This window comes from Garra rufa, chromosome 19 (genome assembly GCF_049309525.1).
Source record: "Garra rufa chromosome 19, GarRuf1.0, whole genome shotgun sequence".
Lineage (NCBI taxonomy): Eukaryota > Metazoa > Chordata > Actinopteri > Cypriniformes > Cyprinidae > Garra > Garra rufa.
The window spans coordinates 9,973,476-9,999,270 of NC_133379.1; the positions used below are offsets into that span (position 1 = coordinate 9,973,476).

General features: G+C 40.3%; 1 protein-coding gene across 1 annotated transcript in view; it reads right to left on the minus strand.

Moving 5' to 3' along the window:
- The window catches only part of LOC141292261 (rho GTPase-activating protein 26-like), a 147,403-nt gene that overhangs the window by 91,282 nt on the left and 30,326 nt on the right, over positions 1-25,795 (minus strand). The window lies entirely within an intron of this gene.

The following is a 25,795-nucleotide window of genomic DNA, read 5'->3' on the forward strand; positions in this document are numbered from 1 at the left end:
TTAAAAGGATTATTCTCAGTGACATGAGCCAAACTTGCTGTATGTGATTGTCAAAGTGTCAAAATCAAAAGCACATTATGGGCAAACGTAATTCCCTGTGTGCAAACTCGCTCCAATACAAATGACACAAGTGATACCATTGATAATTGACTCAAGGGCAAGTCTGCCAGCGTACAAATACATTATTCTTTTTTTTCAGGACACGCATTTACTTCTTGTGAAACATACTGACCCAATTTTGTATGGAAAGAACTACGATTCTATTTGGCAATGGCTTGCTTTGGCTTACCATACTAGCAGGTTACAAGACATTTTACAATGCATGAAGAAAACTGTAAAATAGTTCAATCTGCAACAATCTCTACTAACAAAATTCACACCAATAAGTTCATTTATGGCAGAAAAATACTACAGCTTTGGTATCAATAATCATTTAATTTTACTAGAACTGGGATCAACTGCTAATAGGACAGGGTTTTGACGCAAACTTCTTGATTCAATCTGATTCTGATTCACAGATTTTATTCTATTTGATTTGATTTGATAGTGATTATTTTGTATATATAGCAGGTACAGTACATGCCAAATTTTCTCAAGGAAAAACATCTCTCAAATAATGCTGTAAAATAAATATGAGAGTCAATTGGTACTACATTACTATAATATTGAAGGTTAAAATTAACTGTATACAAAGCGTTTGTATACAAACGTTAAAAAAAAATTCTGCGGTAAATGTGACATTACATGAAATATGGTTTACAAACTGTTGTATATCGAGGTATTTCTGTGGTTGAAACACAGATTGAGTGATTACATGACACAGGATACAGATTTCGGTAAGTTTACTCTTTCTTTTAACATTCTTTCTGACATTTATTCATGTTTATTTTGTGCTATAACTTGTATTAAAGTGGAGGAGATGATTAGTTTATGTGCGCTTAGTTTGCGCTGCTACTTCTCGTGAAGGGAGGTGCACAGAATCTGAAATCTGATACTTTGTTTCATATCAAAATTAACAAAGCACAACGCTGTCTCTTATTCTGATAGAGGGAAATAATATACAATTCTAATTTCAACAATATTTCTTCTTCAGTCACTGTTTTTTTAAATAAAATAAGTATGAGCTGTACACAAAGTGACCAACATTTGGTTTTCAACCACTGAAAACGGGTAACAATCTATACATGGAGCCTCATTGAGATTTCCATATCTCTGGGACTGAACGATGTAGAGTCTTGAAAAGTAAGATTCTAAAAGAAAAGTTTATAAAGAATTAGAATCTAAAATCATATTGTAATATCTTTAATACTTCTTAAGTTACAGGAACTCAAATGTTGGGAAAAGAATATGTATGGCACCCAGACTGGTATGTTCAATGCGGTTGTCTTGACAGAAAGAAACAAGAAACATCTCTAGTTTTAACATTATTTGTTTTTCAGACATTCCTCTTTAAAAGAAAATATTGATTGTATTTTTTCAAACTGACCAACATTTGGTTTTTGACCACTGAAAATGTGTACATTTTAAGGATTTACTCCTGAAGCCATATTGAAATTCCAATCTCTAGAACCAAATCTTATAGGGTGTTAAAAATAAAGATGCCAAAAGTAAAGTTTATTAAGACCCAATATCTAAAAGGGCATTCAATTATCTTTAATATTTCTTGAGTTACAGGCATGCAAACTTTGGAGAAAAACTTGAAAAGTGCCGGTTCCCCATTTTTGAATGGTCACAATTGGCACATAATGCAACAAGGATTGCTAAAGTCAACAGATTTTACTAATAGAACTACCAATCTCTGTGTAAAAATAAGATAATGATGCTGCCATCTTTCTGAAGTCATATCTACCCCGCTATAACTTGACTCTGAATCTAAGGTGAAAATTGCCATTTTGACCCCCATCTATAAAATAGTGGAGTAAATATTCATCCATGACTTTAATATTTTGGCTATCACTACACATGTCTATCTTTCCTCAAAATATTGGCAAAATCAAAAATTTGAGCCAGGGAAGTTTTTGAAATTTGGTTGATTTGACACGGAATGACCCTATTGTGATTTATTGGATGGGTGGCATGCTGCAATATTCCGTTTATTAATTGAAAACAGGCTAGACTAATTGATTCTTGGGATGTAGGAATTAATATTGTTCTGTAAAATAAGAATCAGCCCTAACTGCTAATATATGTGTGAGAATTCCTCACAACAAGCTTCCATTTGTCATCTACGCACGCAGTTATTTTGGCACTCGGAAATCCAAGAATGGATTGTTGATTAGTGACCACCGCTAAAAATAGGCAGCTTCTATTGACATCCACATTTGTCAACATGCCCTCTAAGAACATAGAATTACTCAAAATGTTTCTCCTCCAGAGCAACGTAAATTTCCTTTACATTTTAGAGGCCTTTATTTAGCTAAAATAACAATTGTCATGTCATAAAAAGTCAATGTAGATTTGATATAATGTTTGGTTTTTTTCTGCATGCTGGGTGCAGAACATTCTTTTTAGTCGCACCACATAACTTGATTTGATTCCTTTTCCAGAATTATATCATTTTAAAGGTGCCATAGAATGGAAATCTGTATTTACCTTGGCATAGTTGAATAATAACAGTTCAGTACATGGACATGACATACCATGAGTCTCAAACACCATAGTTCCCTCCTTCTTATGTAAATCTAGTGTTTGCAAAAGACCACTAAAAAAGAGGTCAGTTCCAACAAAACACAGACTATTACGTAAGAGTCACGATCATTAATAGTTACGCCCCCAACATTTGCATCTCCCAATCATCAGAAGTTCTGCAGGTAGGCTATTGTAAAAAAAAAAAAAAAAAAAAAAAAATATTGAGGACAATAGTGAAAATGGCGGGAATAAATGTTATGTTCCAGGTTGTGCAGGGTGCAGGGGATGTTAATTGCAGGGATGGCATGGAAAACAAATAATGTGTTCTAATAAAATAAGGCGAAACACTAAAGGGACATGGTTAGCTTCTTGCTAGTGGTAGTCTGTTACATTGAAGTACATAAGAGTAAGGAGAGATGACTGTGGGCGATGGTGAATGATTTGCAGATCCTGATCACCGCTGACAGCATCTAAACTTGTCAAATGTGCTAAGTACTGCTGCTGTAATATAGCGTTACACAGAGCACATGCGAGGCAAATCTAAAAAGTGAAAGTAAAATGATTGTGCAGTTTCAATGCCCCGCATATTAATAGCGGCTCGAGCTCCTTAATTAAATATATAAATTTTTCTCCATGTGTTTCCTTCCTGTTGTGTAAACTATTGAAATGAGCCACTCTGTGAAACAGCCAATCAGAGAAAAGCTCATTATTATTATTCATGAACCTTCCAAATGAGGTAATAACAGACCATTTAATTCTAGGGACAAATCCTAGGGTTGTAAATGGACCTGTAAAACCATTTCTTGAGAATTTTTGCCCTTTCCTATGCCATATAACTTCTATGTAGATATCAGAAAACAATTTAAAATATTGTATCAATGCATTCTATGGCACCTTTAATAAGTCTTTTTTTTTGTCTTAAAAAGCATCTGTTTATTTATTCATTCATTCATTTCTTTTTTAAAGTTTACACGCAGAAAAAAAATCACTAACCCAAACTCTAACTGAACCCAGTTGATGATAGTAGGAGTATTTCATAGACACATGGAACAATAACATGCAACTAAATACAGCTGTTACTCCCAAAACTTGCTGTTTACGTGTGCACAGCGACAATCAGATGTTGAAGTGAGTAAATGGAAACACTTGAAGTATGTAATCTGCTTTTGTTTCAAAAGTTTCCTGCTCTGGGATGAGACAGAGCGCTGCTGGTGTGGAACGGATACCAGCTGCTGTCTGCAGGGAGCTCGCATTTACGTGAGGGAGGATCGGCCCTCCCAAATCCTTCATCATCATTCTCATCAACTTTTTTTTAGATGTTCCTGAACATGTGCTTTTTCTGTGGCAGTGGAATGAGAATCATTAGAATGAGATACAATTGACTTCATTACTAATGAATGAATCTTACAAAGACCCACAGCCATCTTTACATCTAGTAGATAACTACATTTTTAAAGTCACAGTTCACCTAAAAATGAAAAATTCTGTCCATAATTGCTCACCCTCATGTCATTCCAAACCCGTCAGAACACAAATTAAGATATTCTTGATAAAATCAGAGAGCTTTCTGACCCTGCATAAACAGCAACACGTTTCATTGACATAATTTTCATTTGTAGGTAAACTATCCCTTTAAAGCAACACCAAAGAACTTCGCTCCCTCTACAGGTTGGAAGCGGAATTGTCCATAACCGCTGTCGTAAATAATTGAACCCTACCGTCGCGTCACATGCACGTTATTTGTTTGGAGGCTATCCAGGAACGGCTTTGGAAATAACGATGTCCAGTGACAAGGTAGAGTATGTTGCAAAACTAAATAAAACATAATAATGACATTGTTTTTTTTTTTTGTTTTTTTTTCCGTAAACTAAGTCGCATTTGTAGTCTCATTTGAACTACAAAACCGCTACCCGACGACCCAAACTTACATAGTGCTGTTATGGCCGATAGAGGGTCGCAAAGCGAATACGAAAGTGCCATTTCACCCTGTTATGAGTTGATGAACCACTGACACGAGTTCGGAAACATTATTTTAAGGTAAAAAAAAAAAAAACTATTTAGTGTTGCCTTTTATGTTTTGCCCTCCATTAATAAGCTTCATTGTAGTTCGATTTTAGCGAACTGCTTTATAAAAAGCATAGCTTTAAACCTGAAATTACAGTGTAGTAAACTACAGATTGATCTCAGCATATTTCTCATGCTACTTAACAGATGCAACGGTCTGCAAGGTAACCTGGAAGTGTTTTGGAATGCTAACAGAAAGATGTCATGAACAGAGTTGTGGCTGAGGTCCAGGAGCACATAACTCAGCTTCAGCCAAGTGAAGGAGCGTAATTCGCCTCTAACGACCATTACAGCAGACACTTAGCAGTCACTTTGTACAAACCACCAGCTCTGTTAAACACGCATTCACAAACTACTAGATGCCATATACTTTAATCACAAACCTAAAAATCATTGTCTGAAGGAGATCTGTTTGTATGTTGTAATACACGACACACTTTGTTATTTGCAAATGATTTAAATTAAAATATATTGTAGGTTAGGCTGCCACCTAAAAGCCTATTTTCTGCAAGCAGAGTTTGTATCTAACAATTGTGACTTTTTTCAGAATTGCAAGTATATCTCATAATTCTGACTTATAACATGCAATTGCAAATTTTGAAAGTTTAATTTTGAGTTTATTTCTCAGAATTGCAAGCTCATATCACGCGATTCGGACTTTGTTACTCGCGATTGCAAGTTTACATCATTCTGAGAAAAAAATCTGAATTGTGAGTTTATATCTCGCAATGCTGACTTTATTTTTTAGAATTACGACCTTATTTCTCAGAATTGTGAGTTTATATTATGCAATTCAGTCTTTGTAACTCATAATTTGAGGATTTATATCATGCAATTCCTACTTTATAACCTGCAATAGGGAGTTTATATCATTCTGAGAAAAGAAATTATTTGTGACTTTATTTCTCTTATTTTTTATTAATTTTTCTCAGAATTGTGAGTTTGTATCTAGCAAATGGGACTTTTTTTCAGAATTGCAAGTATATCTCACAATTCTGACTTTATAACACACAATTGCAAATTTTGAAATCTAAATTTTGTGTTTATTTCTCAGAATTGCAAGCTTATATCACGCAGTTCAGACTTTGTTACTCGCAACTGCAAATTTATATCATTGAGAAAAAAACTGAATTGTGAGTTTAAATCTCGCAATTCTGACTTTATTTTCTAGAATTGCGACCTTATTTCTCATAATTTTGAGTGTGTATCACGCAGTTCTGACTCACAATTGCAAGTTTATATCATTCTGAGAAAAAAAACTCAAAACTGTGACTTTATTTCTCAGAATTGTGAGTTTATATCATGCAATTCAGTCTTTGTAACTCACTATTGTGAGTTTACATAGTTTCTGAGACAAAAAAACTCAGAATTGTGACTATTTCTGTATCTTGCAATTCTGACTTTATTTCTCAGAATTGACTATTTCTCAGAATTACGAATTTCTATTACACAATTCTGATTTTATAACTTGCAGTTGGGAGTTTACATAATTCTGAGAAAAAAATTAAGTGTGAGGTTATTTCTCTGAGATTTTATGACTTTAACTTGGCAGCCAAGTTATTTTTCTCAGAATTCTGACTTTATAACACACAAGTGCAAATTTTGATATCTGAATTTTGACTTTATTTCTCAGAATTGCGAGATTATATCATGCAATTCAGTCTTTGTAACTCGCAATTGCGAGTTTATATCATCCTGAGACAATTTCTCGCAATTTATTTCTCAGAATTGTGACTATTCCTCATAATCACACAATTCAGACTTTGTAACTCACAATTTGTGAATTTCTATCACGCAATTCTGACTTTATAACCTGCAATTGGGAGTTTATATCATTCTGAGAAAAAAACTGAATTGTGACTTTATTTCTCTTATTTATTTATTTTTTCTCAGAATTGCAAGTATATCTCACAATTCTGACTTTGTAACATGCAACTGAAAATTTTGAAATCTGAATTTTGAGTTTATTTCTCAGAATTGCAAGCTTATATCATGCAATTCAGTCTTTGTAACTCACAATTGCAAGTTTCTATCATCCTGAGCCAAAAACTTGGAATTGTGACTATATCTCGCAATTCTGACTTTATTTTTCAGAATCGTGACTATTTCTCATAATTTCACATTTCTATCACACAATTCAGACTTTGTAACTCACAATTTGAGAATTTCTGTCACACAATTCTGACTTTATTTGGGACTTTATCTGACTCAATTGGGAGTTTATATCATTCTGAGAAGAAAAAACAACTAAATTGTGACTTTATTTCTCTAAGAGAAATAAATTTGCGACTTTAAATTGGCAGCCCCAGGCCTTTATTTATTTATTGATTGATTCTTTCATTATTTTCCAGTGCACAACGAATGAGTAAATGATGACAGCATTTTTTATCCTCCTTATATTAGTTCAATATTCTTTTCAAATATTAATATAGAGCAGTAAAGCTGATAAAAGCCTTTGTAATGGAAGCCAGTGAAGACCTGGAAGACATATCTCTCCAGATGGTCCAAACGGCAGAGCTTCCATTACACACAGCACTTTACCAGCGGGGAGCTGTACTGGGCCACACAGCGAGAGCTAGTCAGAAGCCAAAGTCTACTCAGCAAAACATCACCACATCACTGCTCGACACACATTATAACATCCAGCGAGACATTATACTTGGAACTCTAGGTAAAAATCAATGAAGGTATAATTAGAAGAAGATGAAGATATACATACAAGTTCATTCGCTCATAACAAAACGAACCCTTTCTGACACATGGGCCATAACAAGGTCATCAAAAACCAAACATGTTGCACATGCGAATGGGAATTCGCATAAACTACAGAGAAATAAACATGAAGTCATATTTGTAATGATGTCATTGCGATAGATCACACTGTTAGGGCAGGGCGCAGAGTCAGTTTCTATTGCAAAATCTACAAATAACAGACTACACAGGATGATGAGAGACCGCCATGAACCCATGCATGTTTCTCGTTTCTATTTTGTACCAATAATTTGTTTGGTAAAGATACTGACTGTCACCAAAAAAAATGTGTTTTTTGGGGTTGTTTTTACATTAGTATACGTATATAGTATGTTTCCGCCACTGAATAAAAAAAGTACAAAAAAGGTAATTATGACTTTCTATTTCACAGTTTTTTACACAACGGCGTGATATAAACATATGCGATTCTGATTTTTTTCTCTTAGAATTGCGAGAATTGTTTTGTGTTAATATATCATAAATATGGCTATTTTCCCATGACTGAATAAAAAAAAAAACACACACACAAAAGAAAGTAATTGTTTTTACAACTGCGAGTTTATATCTTACAATTCTGACTTTATAACACAATTATCAAGTCAAAATTGTGAGATATAAACTTGCAATTCTCAGAAAAAAAACTGAATTGTGAGTTTATTTCTCAGAATTGGAAGCTTATATCACACAATTCAGATTTTTTAACTTGCAGTTGCAAGGTTTATATGATTTATAACTTCATAACAATTGCGAGTTTATATCATTCTGAGAAAAGAAACTCAGAATTGACTTTATATTTTACAATTTTGACTTTATTTCTAAGAATTGTGACTATTTCTCAGAATTGCGAATTTATATCACACAATTCTGACTTCATAACTTGCAATTGTGAGTTTATATCATTTTGAGAAAAACACTCAGAACTATGAGTTCATATCTTGCAATTCTGACTTTTTTTTTTATTGTGACATTATTTCTCAGAATTGTGAATTTATATTGTGCAATTCAGACTTTGTAACTCGCAATTTGTGATTTTTTTATCACGCAATTCTGACTTCATAACTTACAATTCTGAGTTCCCTTCCGGGAACTCAACACTGCGTCATCAACGCTTTGGGGAAATGCCATTGGCGAGCCCGCCTCTGAATCAGTCTGTAGCCAATAGGATGACGGGAGTGACGTCACCGGGGGCGGTGACGTAGGCGACCAGGAAGTATATAAGCATGTGCGTTTCAAACCGGCTTCAGCTTTTGTCATTCAGCGAAGCGCTCTGTGTCTGTTTGTCTGTTTCATTCCACTGCTTTTCTGTGCCAGTTTGCACAACTTTTATTTGAGTGGATATGTTACCAACTTAGAAAGGGGGAAAAGTATTTCTAGCGGTTTAGCAGCCTCACAGACAGCGTGTCCCTCCCTGCCGGCAGAGAAAGCTTTCTGCTGGTGGGGATACACGCAGTCTGTGTGTGGCTGTGTGGGTGCGGAGCATGCTCAGTCAGCCCTTGAGGGGGCTGGCTGTTTGCGGTGTGAAAGCGCGCTTTCCACTGCACATGCTCCGTTCTCGGAAGACTCTCTTTGAGGAGGGAGTTTTCACCAGCGTTCTTCACGGGTCTGGCCCCGCTTCCGCAAAAAAGGCGGAGCGGCAGCTGCACTCGTGCGGTTCGCAGCTCGATCTGTTAGAGGGATGGAGACGGGTAATCCCCTATCTCCTCCCCCGCATAGCAGATCGGATGATCTCCTACTGGATGAGGAAGCCCGCGCTGCGGTTCTTCCTACCAGAAAGAGGTCTCAACGTTTCTCTTGTCTTCCTCCGAGGAGGTTGATGTGGAGAACGTTGTCAAAAGTATTCAACCGCCCCCCGATTGCCTCAATGTTAGGAGCTTTGGAAGTACTGAATAAAGCGATGGCCAATCCAAATAATAAAGTAATTATTTTTGACCACTGCCTTAGAGATGAGCCGTAGGAAAGCAAACTATTTGTTTTCTTCGGACTAAGATCTGCACTTCCAAAAAGGAGCCTTTTTGTTTTCTCCCAATCTACACAGTTAAAAAGAAAATCACTGTTTAGATCGGAAAAATCCAGTTTAACCCGCTCTTCACCCCCTTTTTTGAATAGTTTACTATTAATAATGGGGGCTGAATGAGCACGGGTATAAGATGGTGCCGGGGGTTGAACAGACGCTTACGAGCCATCTGTCACCCAGTCTGGCATCATCACTGGAAGCTCCGTCTTTGCTTTCCAGGCCACATGTATATAATACAAGCCTGATGTGCAAAAGTACACGTGCCGGATGCTGTACGGGAGCAGTAACCGGCCGTGTATCAGCTCCTTACATAAAAGGCTCTTAATGGAGCGTTGCAGTCCGTTTTTCCTCCGGTAATACCTAGAGGACGGAGTTAGCAACATTCCTGACCGGGGGCTTCAAAAACTAAAGCCCGATCTGAGGGTCGTGCTTCAGTCTGAGAGGTCCTCGGCTAAAACAGGGAGATCTGTCAGCCAACCCTGCTTGTGTTACAGGGCGCGGCAATCTCCCGCGAACATTATTCTCTAGTTTTCCGCCCGGAAACGTAGTGGAGCTAGAGAGTTCGCCACCCCCACGGGGTTCTTTAGAGGGATTAATTCAGATGCTTCCTGCCAGTGAGCTGTTACAGGGCACTGAATTAAAAACCCTAGGTAGTACCAGAAACCAGTCTGAGAGGCTGGTTCCCTTAGTAGAATTTTGAGCAGTGTGAATACTACTGCTGAATATATCTACATGGGACCTGCATATGGGGCGTTTTTATCGATGGAGGGACAACTGGCAGCCAATTGCTGGTTTTGGAAGCCCGCTAGGCGGTACTTCCTCCAGCAAATGGCCCTCAGTGCTCCGTTTATCCTCCTCTGAGGAGGTGGATACGGAGAGCGTCACCGACGTTCCGTTCCCTCAATCGCCCACACTTGCAGCTGCAGTTCAGGTGTCTCCTGCCGGTTCACCGTTACAGGGCACCGAGCTGTAAGCTCAGGGCAAAATAGAGGCCAGTCTCGAGAGGCTGGTACCCTCAGTAGAACTTCTGGCAGCGTTATTACGACTGCCGACAGTATCTACGTGGGTCCTGCATTCTGTGAAGAAGGGTTACTATATCTAAAGAACCCTCCTTCAACGCGGGGCTTCCACCGAGGTGGGCTCCGAGCAGGCTCTAGACAGGGACCATCGAGGTGGTCCCTCTTCATGAAGGATGGGGGGCTACGGCCCTTCCTAGATCTCAGACAGTTGAATCTTTCAGTCAGAGTAACTGAAGTTCAGACTGGCGGTTACGTCACAAATCAGGTCAGAGGACGAATTTGTCACGATAGATCTAAGAATGTCTCCATCCTTCCTCAACAACAGCAGGGAGCTCTTCTTTCAGCCTAGCACTCTCCCCCCTGAACTTCCGCAGAGGGTGTGGATGCGGCTCTGGCTCCTCCATGATTCCAGAGCATCCATATACTCGACCACTGTAAGCCAGGCAGCATCGAGGTGCTGCTCTCGCTCACATGAAAGAATTGGGGTTGAGACTCAACGCCAAGAAAAGTGTGCTGTCTCCATTACAGAGAACCACTTATCTATGTGTCGTATGGGATTCGACCACGATGCAGGCACGGTTGTCTCCGGCTCGGATCGAGTCGATCCTTACTGCAGCAAATGCGGTCAAGCTAGGCCTGTCACTCACTGTCAAACAGTTTCAAGTACTGTTAGATCTTATGGCAGCAGCAGCCAACGTGATACCTTTTGGCCTGCTGCACATGAGGCCGCTACAGTAGTGGCTCAAGACCAAGGGATTTACCCCGAGGGGGAAATTCATTCCGCAAGTTCAAGGTCACGCGGCAATGCCTACGTGCCCTGGACATGTGGAGGAAATCTTGGTGTTTTATGAGAGCAGACGTCCTGTCGAGGCAGGGGCCAAGGCCCGGGGATGTATGCTTCACCCAGAATGAGTGAAGCAGAGTTAGAGAGTGTCTGGCCAGATTCAGGGGACTCATTTGCGACTCATGAGACATCGCAATGACCCCTCTGGTGCTCTCTACTGCTTCCAGCTCCTGCGGGACTGGATGCTATGGCACAGACATGGCCGAGGCCTTGTCTGTACGCCCTTCCCCCTGATCGTTCTACTCCCTGGAGTTTTTGAGGGTGACCCCTGAGGGGGCACATCTCATGGAGACCGGTCTCTCAACCGAGGTTGCTGAGACCATCCTTTTTACTCCAGAGCTCCCTCTATGAGGAAGTCCTATGGCCTTAAGGGAAAGTGGTTTACTGCGTGGTGTAACCAGCACCAAATATGACTCAGCTTACTGCCCAATTGGTACAGTACTGAAGTCGCTGCAGTCTCGCTTTCCGCAGGGTTGACCCACTCCACCCAAAAGGTGTATGTGGCGGAATTACTGGCATTCCACGCCCCTTTTCGGTGCTTGTCAGTGGTTAGAATCCCCTGGGTCATACGCTTTCCTCCAACAGTGCACTCAAGAGCAGATGCCCGGCTGAGGCTCGGAGAATGGAATGCTTCACCCCGAGGGGTGAAGCAGATATGGAGAGTGTTCGACCAGGCTCAGGTGGACCTTTTGCGACTCAACAGACATCGCAAGGTCCCCTCTGGTTCTCTCTAGTGCCTCCAGCTCCATTGGGACTGGACGCCATGGTACAGACGTGGCCGAGGCTCCGTCTGTACGCCTTTTCCCCGTTCGCCCTGCTCCCGGGAGTTCTAGAAAGAGTACGTCAGTCTACTATTAGTAGCCCCATACTGGCCGACCCGAGTATGGTTCTCGGACATCATAGCCCTCCTAGACGGCTCTCCGTGAGAGATTACGATCAGGAGGGATCTCCTTTCTCAGGCTGGGGGCGCAATCTGCCACCCCCACCCAGAGAAGTGGAAACTATGGGTGTGGCCCCTGAGGGGGCGCATCTCATAAGTGAGGGTCTCTCAACTGAGGTTGCTGAGACCATCCTTCACTCTAGAGCTCCCTCTACAAGGAAACTTTATGACCTGAAGTGGAAACTCTTCACTTCATGGTGTAGAGAGCGACACGCTGACCCAGTTCACTGCCCGGTTGGTACAGTGCTGGAGTTCCTGCAGTCTCGCTTCTCCACTGGGATAGCCCACTCCACCCTGAAGGTTTACGTGGCGGCATTATCGGCCTTCCACACCCCTCTTGGTGGCGTGTCAGTGGGTAAGAACCCTCTGGTCACACGTTTCCTTCGTGGTGCACTCAGGATAAAGCCACGGGTGACACCCAGAACCCCATCATGGGGTCTCGCTGTGGTACTTGAAGCCCTCTGTAGGCCTCCTTTCGAGCCCTTAGAGGAGATTTCAGATCGCTTCCTTACCATTAAGACGGCGCTGCTGTTGGCTCTTACTTCTCTGAGGAGAGTAGGAGACCTTCAGGGTACGTACCGAAGGTCCCAACAGTGGTACCACAGCCAGTCGCCCTACAGGCCTTCTATCCTCCTCCATTCGTGGAGAACGACCATCGGAAGTATACTGCATGTGTCCAGTGCGAGCACTGGACACATATGTCCACAGAGCTGAACTGTGGCGAAAGTCAGAGCAACTGCTAGTTTGTTACGGTCCCCCTAAGAGGGGGCTCCCGGCAACTAAGCATACTATCAGTAGATGGATTGTGGATGCAATAACTACTGCCTATGAGTCCTCTGGCCTCCCATCACCGATGGGCGTCAAGGCTCACTCTACTCGAGGCATGGCAGCCTCGAAAGCTCTGATGGCAGGTGTCCCTATCCAGGACATCTGCAGTGCGGCCTTTGTTAGGTTCTACGAGCTAGACCTACGAGCCACTCCTGGCTCCTCTGTCCTAAGCTGACAGGAGATATACCTCGTGAGCCTGAGGGCCGAGGTAGAAGTTCCCTCTTCGCTGGGTACCCCCCAGGCAGAGATGTAATTTCGCTCACGTCCTGGCAGTTTCCCAGGCGGAGCCCATGTCAGTGCCCTGGCCAGAAGTTTCCAGGCACTATTTGTGTCCCTCTTGTCCGGGTGCGCCCCGACAAAGGACTGTTGTCTCCTCGTGTGCCCAAGGGCCGAGGACGACTCCTTCCTCTCGGTCTGGTTGGTCACCAGACAGAGGTCTCCACCTCGTGAGCCCGAGGGCCGAGGTGTTTTTGCATTCCCTCTTCGCTGGGCACGTCCCAGGCAGAGATGTAATGCTACTCGCGTCCTGGCAGTTTTCCAGGCGGAGCCATTCCAGTGCCCTGGCCAGAAGTTTCCAGGCACCACTTGGGTCCCTCTTGATCCGGGTACGCCCCGACAAAGGACCATCTTTTCTCCTCGTGTGCTCGAGGGCCGAGGAGAACCCCCTCTCTGGCTGGTGACCAGACTGGGGTGTATGACCAAAATCTCGTGAGCCCGAGGGCCGAGGTTTATCCCTCTTCGCTGGGTACGTCCCAGGCAGAGATGTAATACCGCTTGCGTCCTGGCAGTTTCCCAGGCGAAGCAACCTGGTGCTCTGGTACCCCCAGACACCTCTTGTCCCTCTACGTCTGGCTGGTCCCCAGACAGAGGTGGACTCTTTTCCTCGTGTGCCCGAGGGCTGAGGCGGATCAGATCCCTCTTCGCTGGGAGTTTCCCAGGCAGAGATGTAATCCCACTCGCGTCCTGGCAGTTTTCCAGGCGGAGCCAATCCAGTCCCTCCTGTGCTGGCTGTTCCCCAGACGGAGTTTTGGACTATTTCCTCGTGTGCCTGAGGGCCGAGGTTCACATCATTCTTCCTCTTCGCTGGGTGCGTCCCAGGCAGAGATGTCATCACACTCACGTCCTGGCAGTTTTCCAGGCGGAGTTCTTCTGGTCCCTCTTTGCTGGTGTCCCCAGACTGAGCGACCACTTTCCTCGTGAGCCCGAGGGCCGAGGTATATACCATCTCCCTCTTGCTCTGGCATTTATCCCAGACAGAGGTGTAATATTTCTCTTGTCCTGGCAGTTTCCCAGGCGGAGAACCATCAGTGCCCCTCAGGTAAGTATCTTCTGGCACTGCCCTCTTGCTCTGGGCTGGTCCCCCAGACAGAGGGATATCGTCTCTCTTGTCCTGGCAACCCCAGGCAGAGAGCTCTTCCTGGCCTGATCCACCAGAAGCAACGCTTTCCTTTTTCCTTTCCCAGACAAACACCACTGGGCAGGAACTTGGAATTATGGATAGTTGGTATATCGTTCCCCAAAGCGTTGATGACGCAGTGTTGAGTTCCCGGAAGGGAACGTCTCGGGTTACGTATGTAACCCTGGTTCCCTGAGGGAACGAGACACTGCGTCTCTGACCATAATTCCCGCATTCCTGCCGCGCTTCGCTTCATTCCTGGAAGCTGAAGCCGGTTTGAAACGCACATGCTTATATACTTCCTGGTCGCCTACGTCACCGCCCCCGGTGACGTCACTCCCGTCATCCTATTGGCTACAGACTGATTCAGAGGCGGGCTCGCCAATGGCATTTCCCCAAAGCGTTGATGACGCAGTGTCTCGTTCCCTCAGGGAACCAGGGTTACATACGTAACCCGAGACGTTTTTTGATATAATGAATGATATAAACTCACAATTGCAAGTTATAAAGTCAGAATTGCGTGATATAAATTCGCAATTCTGAGAAATAGTCACAATTCTTAGAAATAAAGCCAAAATTGTGAAATATAAAGTCAATTCTGAGTTTTTTTCTCAGGATGATATAAACTCACAATTGCAAGTTATAAAGCCAGAATTTGTGTGATAAAAATTCGCAAATTGCAAGTTACAAAGTCAAAGTAATATTAATTCACAATTCTGAGAAATAGTCATAATTTTTAGAAATAAAGTCAAAAATGCAAAAAAAGTCAATTCTTTATATTATTCTGAGAAAGAAAAACTCAGAATTGTGACTTTATATCAACCAATTCTGATAAAAAAAAAGTCAGAATTGTGAGAAAAAAAAATATTTTTTTTATTCAGTGGTGGAAACAGGCTTCCACAGTAAAGCAGTATGCACATTAACAAAGATTTTACAGTTTTAGATTGTACCTTTTTGTAGTATTAGCACACAGAATGACACTTATTTTCGAAGCCAATTATAAAATTTTAAGCTCACCATCTTTGTTGATTACACAGTAAACCAACATGAAGGAGACGGACGAGCAGTCGCTCACAGAACGAAGCCCTGCAGTTTCACTCTACATCCTTTAATTGACCTCGGTGGAATTGACGCTTGTTGTTTTTGGGTCAATTTCAGAGCACTACAATTTCTGCTCATTTAGTTTAGTCAGCAAGATAAGATGAAAGCTGCAGCCAGCTGGGATTTGTGCGGTGGCTGCGTTGTTGGCGCTTGCAGCTGCAGTACAGTTACAGCAGTGTTAGCAACTCAATGAGCATGAAATGACTTGTTTAACCTTCCAGAAATGGCCGCTGGAATACATTTCCTCCAGCGCTCAAGACATAAAAATGCCAGTGAAAAAGTCAGAACGTTTAAATGCCAGTCAAATAAAGCTTGTGTTTTCTCTGCTGTAGTAACATGCATACAGGAAGCGGATTTCGATGGAGGAACGATGGGCCATGAAAGTGGATTTCCGACACTGATACACAAGTCCTTCAGAGAGGAGGATAGTGGTGTGCCACAGGAAAAGGAAATGAATAATAGGGTAGGAAGTGAGTTATAACCGGATACTTAATCTCTGCAATGTCAGCAACTACCACATGATTCACTGCAACTAATTGACTAAAGGCACTGTCCCACTAGCTGACTCAAACCAACACAATTTTGGTCAAGGATGTCACACCTACCAACTGCTGACATCACTAAACTGGAATTACACTACAAATGTAGAAGTGTAGACAGAATGTTAGGCTCATTGGAAAAACATGCTCAGTTTTAACAGAAACAGATAAACAGCAGCAGTTCAGAAATTAAATGCACAGTTAGTTGTGCTAAACAGATAACACATTATCAAAACTTGTCTTTTAACGGGAATGCTGTATCAGGTGCACTACAGAGCAAGTTTACTATATCAGAAAAGCTATACGTAAGGAGCTGGTTATGTGATGCAAATGTCAAAGTTAGTTTTCATGGACTATGTTAAAGTGCTTGAGGACATAACATAATATTCAGCAAGAAATTGTGTGAAAATATTTTAAACTATTAAACACTAATTAAACACTGAGCCGTAGGCCGATTACCGTCCGCGGTTTTTCATGTTTACATTTTTTTCACCATTGCATAATTTAAATAGGCAATGTTTGCTTTTTTACAGTTTTGTCTTGCGCCTCAAAGAAAAAAATCAATTACAAAACAACAATTTAAAAACATTGACCTAAACACTGAAAATTTTTTACATTTTAGTAGCGATTAAAGCGTACCAACAAAGCACAATTTAACTTAAAATTAATAAGTTAGTAAAATAATATTATTTGGCCATTTTAAGACCCCCTTCTTGAATCAGGCATGTGTTTTTTAATGTACAAATAAATGCAGCCTTGCTGAGCAAAGGAGAATGTTAAAATAAATATATTATACAGCTGTTGTAATGATTGCTGTCATTATTTTTGTCTTACTTTTTTTATTTTATTTTACAGAACAGTAAAATCACAATACTAACATTTATGAATAATGACTTTTCTTTTGGCGGAAACCCGCAAGAAGACCTTTGCCTCAGTACTACTTTTTGCTGACAGCAGCAGATTTATGAATTATTCTAGCACTTTGCACTTTGAATCCAGGCTAAGGAGCTTGTGCAGCGCTGTCAGAATACATACAATTTGTGCGTGTATTAGCCAACATAATGTTCTGTAGTTTATTAACTAATGGTTTAAGGCCATTTGGCGATTTCAGTCATCATACATTAACCAGCAACAACCAGCCCTTTCTCTTCTTATGGAAGACATGCGATGCGATACTAAACAGTCTCTCGCTGTCAGTGTTTGTAATGATTTTTGCGTCTTTCTCTGACAGTTTTAAATGCTACCACAATGCCGTCATGTTTGCTGCATTAGTGCGCGCCTCTATTTGATCGCCTCATGTCATTGTTTGGTATAATTTATTCTGCCTTTTTGCTTATTCTATATAATTTTGGATGCTGAACATTCAGTGCATCCCTAATAACTAGTTTTCAATTCAGCTGGAAACAGTTAGTTGTATGTTGGTATGTTTTTGAAATTGCAAAAAAGTAAGTAAAGCTTCAGCATGTTTTTCTAATCTATGGTTATATGTACACAAAAGCCAGAATTAGTCAAATCTGCAATTTATTTCCAAACCTAAATTTGCATAATCGCCTCATCCACCAAACAACAAATGGCTGGTGCAGCATTAATAATTCATGATATTCAAATAACAGTGCAATCAGCACAGAGCACTTAGTAGAGATTATGGTTGTTTAGACAATAGTACACAGAGTGATTAGCATATGCATATGATTAAAAATGCCAAACATCAAGTCAGAATTATACATGAGGATACAATTAGCAAAGCATGAGCAACTAGCCCTGTAGCAAACTCTGGTTTGTCTTTAGTCATGTTGGTTTTGTTTCATTCTTTTGCCCTCTTTGTGTACTCTCTGTGGACAGATGTTCTGCAAATATACTGTCTACACATGGCAGAAGTGGTTGACACGACATTTCAGTTGACATGAGGTATTACAAAAATACATATGCATTTTCTAAAATAGCATTTAAGTTGCTAATCAAAGGCATTGTTTTCTAGAACAACACAGAGGTCAAAAGTTTACACTTTGCAGAATCTGCAAAATGTTAATTATTTTACCAAAATAAGAGGGATCATACAAAATGCAGGTATTTTTTTTATTTAGTATTGACCTGAACAGCTGTGCTTTTTTGTTAGTTTTTGTTTAGGGATAGTTGTACATAGTCCACTGTTTGTCCTTAACAGTTAAATTGCCCGCTGTTCTTCAGAATAACCCTTCAGGTCCCACAAATTCTTCGGTTTTTCAGCATTTTTGTGTATTTGAACCCTTTCCAACAATGTATGATTTTAAGATCCATCTTTTCACACTGAGGACAACTGAGGGACTCATATGCAACTATTACAGAAGGTTCAATTATGCTCCAGAAGAAAAAACAATGCATTAAGAGTCGGGGGTGAAAACATTCGAACAGAATGAAGATGTGTAAATTTTTCTTTTTCTTGCCTAAATATCTAAATACTGCACTTCAGAAGCTATGGAAGATACTTACATGTTCCCCAGAAGACAAAATAAGTTCAATTTACCCTGATCTTCAAATTCCAAAGGTTTTCACCCCCGGCTCTTAATGCATTGTTTCCTTCTGGAGCATCAGTGAGTGTTTGAACCATCTGTAATAGTTTCATATGAGTCCCTCAGTTGCTCTTAGTGTGAAAAGATGGATTTCAAAACCATACAGTCATTGTTGGAAAGAGTTCAATTACACAAAAATGCTGAAAAACCAGAGTTTGTGGGACCTGAAGGATTTTTTTTTTTTTTTTTTTTTTGAAGAACAGCGGGCAGTTTAACTGTTCAGGACAAACAAGGGACTCATGAACAACTATAAACAACTTTATATTCCACACTAAAGTTTGGTCACATCCATTGGGTCAATACTGCTAAAATCATTAAGACCCATACTGTACATTGGCCCTTCAGATTGCATGCAAGTAGCACTTCAGTCAAAAATTATGATGTACAGCAGCTGCTTCCTGAAGGCATAAAAAGAAAACCAGCAGAAACAGAAAAAAGAAACACCATGCGTCACACTGTGCACAATGAAAGAGGCTTTAACCTCAACACTCTGTACATAACTCTCAATATCCGTTAATCACTTTCACTTGTGTAAACACAGGCTCACAGAAGTGTGAGATGACAAGAGAGAAATACAAAGAGAGGCCAGGAATAAAGATAAAAATGAATGTCGGCATATCATGACAAACAGGATATTCTTGCTCTTCTAAAAGAACTTGATCTACTATGTAACGTTCACAACTCCAAACTCAAGTCCAAAATGTCCATTTATTACAACTAAGTAGCAGAAGTCTTCATGTTATATCACAACCATGTCCATCCACATTACTAAATCAAGAGCAATTCAGCCCTTACTAATCAACTGCACCATATAAGTTAGCCAATGATGACAACAACCATTTGCATATATTAGTCTTAAAGGTACAGTAAATAAAAGGCCAATTTTTTTAAAACAGGCAAAAGGAAACACTATGCGAAACATGAGATGTAGCTATTTTGTATATTTAAAGCACACACAGACAACCCCACATGTTTTGCTCTTGCTAGAAAGGTAAACAGGAGGGATCTCGTGATATGGATCTGTTTGTGCTGTACAAAAAGAGAGCAGTCGAACATGTGCTGGATACACACCCTTTGTTTCGGCTAAAGCTGCTTTTCATTCAACCAGCAAGTGTCAGCATGAAACACAGCGAGCAGGTGTGTTTGTGTAGAAAAAAAATGAAAGCAAAATATATAGGTGAACGGCACTGGATGCTTTAGAAAGTCATGAACCGTAGCCATGACTGTCATGCATTTTCACACAAAAACCTGCCTTTGAGTGTGTTTATTTGTTTGTTTACCCTAGTAAAAAAGTAATAGTGTCTATTATCATATTTAATGGCATATCGCTTGAGACCTACAGATATAAAGATTGTAATTACATTTTATTTGGTGAACTACTTGTGCATTTGGTGTACAATGCACATTTCCTAATATTAAGCCTAACATATGTTTTAATGTCATTATTGATGAGGATTGTACGCTCATTAAATAATAACAGTCTTTAAATGCGAGATATTTAAAGTGGACCTAAAGTATACTTGCAATAGTTTCACTTTAGCGCAATCAAATATACTTAAGTATGTCTTTAGTTGGATTTCAGCATTACTTCCTTACATTTAAAGTGCATTACAGTATCTCACAAAAGTGAGTAGCCCCCTCACATTTTACCAAACATTTTAGTATATCTTCTCAAGGGACAATACTATAGAAATGAAACTTGGATATATTTTAGAGTAGATTTATTGTCCCCTGAAAATTACTCAACATACAGCCATTATTCTCAAAATAGCTGGCAACAAAAGTGAGTACACCCTAAGTGAACATGTCCAAAGTGTCAATATTTTGTGTTAGCACCATTGTTATCTGGCACTGCCTTAATCATCCTGAGCATGGATTGACCAGAGCTGCACAGCTTGTTGCTGGGATCCTTTTCCACTCCTCACGGAGCTGCTGGACGTTAGGCACATGGTGCTTCTCCACCTTCCACTTGGGTTCAGGTCTGGAGACATACTTGGCCACCCCATCACCTTCAGCTTCCTCAGCAAGGCAGTTGTCATCTTGATGGTGTGTTTGGGGTCGTTATCATGTTGGAAAACTGTCATTTGGCCTAGTTTCTGGAGGGAAGGCATCATGTTCTGCTTCAGAACCAGCAGCACTCATGCAGCCTTAGTACTCCTCACCAGGGCATCGCTACACATGCTGTACACCATCTGAGCCAAACAACTTTATCTTACAATCTCATCACACCACAAGACATGGTTCCAGTAATTCATTCTCTTGGACAGGTTGTCTTCAGCTAACTGTTTGTGGGCTTTCTTGTGAGCCAGCTTCAGAAGAGGCATCCTTCTGGGACGACGCCTATGCAAACCAACTTGTTGCAGTGTGCGGCGTATGGTCTGAACTTCTACTTCTGCAACCTTCAAAGCAATGCTGGCAGCACTCATGCATCTGTTTTTTGAAGCCAGGTTCGGCATCTTTGTGGAGAGCAACAATTCCTAAGAGAGTTCTTTGCCATGAGATGCCATGTTGAACATCCAGTGGTCAGTATGAGAGACTTTAACTGCTCTTATACAAGATACACAACTTTGTATGGTCCTGTCAAGCTGAAAAAAACATAAACATGATGAATAGGACAATAGGTTGATTTCCCCCAAAAAATGCATTTTGGGTGAGGCTATCTGTTTGTACGTCAGTTAAGAATATCTTAGGCTTTCCAGAAGTTTCTAAGGCCTAACAGAAGTCTAATGCCAAGATGGCAGGGAGGAGGATGTATTCATGCCCAGTCTCTGGCAGCAAGGACATTTAAGAGCCATAAAAAGGACTTTTCTTAGTGTGAAGATGCAAAAACAAATAAATAAGGAGTTTGGTCTCAATGGCGTCTCATCTTTCAAGCCTTCCCCCATCATTTCTATTCTTCGGCCTGTCCCGTATCTATTCTCCACCCTCCCTCTCCCGCTCTCAATGCAGTGTTCGGCCACATAGCTCCCGTCTCCTAGCAACTGCGACAAAGAGCTTCCCAACAAAGTCAGGAAGATTTCTTTCTTCCTCGTTTCCCCCCTCTGACGAAATCCTACGTTAGAGACTCTGGCTTCTGCTGCGGCTGATGCTGACACAGCAACCAGAGAGGAAAAAAGAGGTTTGGAGGTCACACTAAAAAGGGAAAATGAAATCACTCCTAAGTTCTGTAGAGCGGTACGGCCCCTATTTGTTTCCGGCTGTGTTGACTTCAGCCATTTTTAACACGCTGCTGCAACAATGAAACTGAATGCTGGTTTGCAACAGGAAAGTACTCAAAACTGCATGAGCAACAGAAGAAAATGGTCATGCATGCATGGTTTACCCAAAGCAATTCTGAAAGATATTCAGTTTATATAAAAATGTGGCTAGATTTTAGCTTATCCCTTTTAAAAATATGTTTTTTAAAATGTATTGAATGCAGTCTACTTGAAATAACTGCAGTTGTTGTAGATAATATTAAGGCCACTTGTTGCAAGTGTAAGACAATTTAATGAATATGTTTTTTAAACACATTTAATTTTTTCCTAATTTACAGAAGACGCCCACTAAAATGTCATTCAGTGCGACAGTCTTGTCAGGCATATTTACAACAAAAATCAATTTATGACATATTAAAAGACTAATTACTTTCACCCCAAATACTAATTAGTTATTATTCTACATTTTTTAAATTTGGGCATTTAAAATTTCTCAAAAGACAAAATAATTAATATGCTTATTTTTTTTTTACCTGAGACCTCAGATTGAGCTCTTACATATGTGTTACATGTAATGCGAAAATATCTCTTTTCATTCAACAGCTATAGGTGTTTCAGTAAAAGCGGCTCCTACTCTTACAAACATTTTGGCATCCTGTCACGAATAAGTCAAACTTTTTTTATTCTCTCTAGAGAATCTTCGAAATCGGTCGAAAAACCTAGGACCAGTTCGCAAAAGTAGGCTTTGCACAAAATTCTAAATGGCAGAAAAATTTTATCGAATCTGAGGCATGTGTTTTGTCCGTTAATGGTTTAGGAGTCATGAGCGTTTTTGTACTCTTGATCACTGTAGCGCCACAGTCAGTTTGATTGGGGGGAACCTTGGTCATGTTGTAGACGGTGTGAGTACTACCATCCTTCCAAGTTTCAAGTCTTTGCGATTTATGGATTCGTCTGCTCGATCACTTTTATGGGAAGAATGCTGACCCTTGGGCATTCATAATTACAATAGGGTTTCAGTACTACACGCTTGAACCCCTTTATTATTCACACTCATGCGCTAATAATCAGGAAAACAGCACTCTTGCTTGTCTGATATTTACCACAATTACAAAAAAGGGTGTTTAGGGTGGTTTTCTAAGGCACTGTGGCTGACCATTACTGGTCCAGCCAAGTCAAACCACTTAATATTCTGGTCTCTAGATGTGGCTCCTTCAATGTAAGTCCAAAATGAGTTACAGTATATTACACCTTTTCCATTACCATTAACAACCGATGTATAAACAGTGCTGGTAAGTTACACATTAAAGTTTAAAGGGGTCATATGAAGTTGCTAAAAAGAGCATTATTTTGTGTATTTGTTGTAATGCAATGTTTATGCAGTTTGAGGTTCAAAAAACATATTATTTTCCACATACTGTACATTATTGTTGCTCCTCTTTGCCCCGCCTTTCTGAAATGCTTTGATCCTTACAAAACTCAACGTTGATGGAAACCAAGGTGTTCTCTGATTGGCCAGCTAACCGGTGCGTTGTGATTGGCCGAATACCTCAAGCATGTGACAGAAATGTTACGCCCCTTACCAAGCAGTTTGTAACATAATACCACGTTTGCATTTGCGATTTTAGAACGAGAAACAACAAGCACTACTCTACACTGCTCAAAACTTGCATTTGAATAGTCAGTACTGAATCTTTTAAATATGAAAACGTACTTACAGACCGGCAGTCAGAAGCGCAGACTGTCCTTAACCCTTTGTGTACAGCTGGCATTATAAGCTGCTCTCCCGGGTTCATGAAACAGTCCTTAGTGAAATGTGCATCACCCACTCGAATATTTGCATTGTACTGTTCTGGAACAGTGTTGTAAATATAACTTAACCACTGATTTCTAGTTGTGAACTAATTTTGCAATGTCTCCATAACATGGTAGCGGCTGCAACACTACTACAGCCGGTAAAAGTTATGCCTTCTTTCTTCCCATACACATACGGGCAGTGTTACGCTAATCTACTCGCCCCGTGACGTGTTCAAGTGGGGGCGTATTTGAACGAGCCGTTTTAGGGAGGTATGGCTGAGTCTTAACTTTTATTATATATATCTCTTTGGCTTTGAGACTTTAAGCTTTGCAACTTTACAGATCTTATCTATACACAAACAGCTTGTAATACTCCAAAGACAAAGGAAAACAAGAAACCACATAATTTGACCCCTTTAATTATAATGTTAGGTGTAGTGTAAAGCTACAGTAACAGTGCTGTTAAAGATCTATTCTCACACATACAGCAGTAAAAGCTTTTGTCACATGAATGACAACTGAGTCACTAGATTATTGTGATTATGGGGAATTCAAAGTTGTCTTGTGGAAACATAACATCACAGAACAATGAAACAGTCTTAAAAATGAGGGCATGAAATTAAATTACACTTTTAATTATGTGATACATTTGTTTTTATAAAGGAAAATACACAATAGGACAAATAAAAACATCACAGATCCATTGTAACAGATTCACCATCAACAGAATATTCAGGTCAACAAGACTGTAAAATAGTCTGATATTTTCCTTTAAAGGGTTCCTATTATGCTTTTTCACTTTTTGAAATTTTAGCCAGTGTGTGGTGTGTATGTTTGGACATAAAAAACATCTACAAAGTTACAAATCTCAAAGTCCACTCCAAAGGGAGATATTTAGTTTTTTAAAAAAATCCCTTTTCAAGCATGGCTCCTTTGGACTACAGAGTTTGTTTTCCAGATGTTATGATGTCAACGTAGTCCATTACAATATCATTCAAATAAATTCTGCCTACGGAAATTCGAATTATATGGATTAGCCTAACTTTAGCAATGTAGCATGGACTGTAGCTTCTGGGATGCTTCAGCAAACCGCAGAGCGGCTCGTATAAATGCCAGCATTGACTAAAGTGTCTGCAAACTGCTCCAGTTGCCCGTGGTGGAGCCGCGCCGCTGACGTGTGCAGTGTGTTGTAAGAGATTTATTCATCATACATTGTAGATAGCTTCACTAGCCTTATGCTGGAGCTGGTTTCGGGCATGTAAATAATTAAATAAATGAGCACAATAATGATAATATCATTTATTGGCGATCTGGCAGGCTGATGATAGGACCAACACTACTGTAGCGTATTATTTACATTATTTACCCCTGGTGAAAAAACAGCTAAAACCAGCCTAGGCTGGTTGGCCGGTTTTAGCTGGTCAACCAGCCTGGTTTTAGCTCTTCATACTGGGAGACAAGCTAAAACCAGCTACTTCCAGCTTAAACCAGCTATGACCAGCCAACCAGCCTAGGCTTTTTCAGCAGAATCCTAGGTGTATAGACTAAACGGCACAGACAAGTGTTTCTCTCCATCAATCCAAAACAAGTCGATCCATAATAAAAAGTGCCTCACATGGCTCCAGGGGGTCTGTAAAAGCCTCCTTTAGCGATCCGATGTGTTTTTGTACGAATAATATCCATATTTAAAAAGTAAGAATCACTTTAATCTATCTTGCGCAGTTGTACACGGAACTTGCTGCTTTGGGAAGGCCCGTGGCAAGACTGCTAACCAATCACAACACATTTCATTTTTCGGAAGGTGGACCTTCATCAAACCCGGAACTAATTGGGCCATTTGTGTCAGCCTGGGGAGAAAGCTACTGTACTAATGTAAACAAAAACAAAATAAAGACTTTGTAAAAGAGCATAATAGGAGGTTAACTATCTAGTGTAGGTTTGATGTAGATATATTAAATGAATTAAACAGTGTAATAAATAAACAGTAATGTAGATGAATAAGATTGAGTAACAACAAACCGTCATGCCAACTGACTTTTGAGTCATTATAAATGTTGAATGAAGTGCTAAATGAAGCATTGTAGCATACTTCAACGATGATGTAGATCAGTTATGCTTCTGTAGGCGT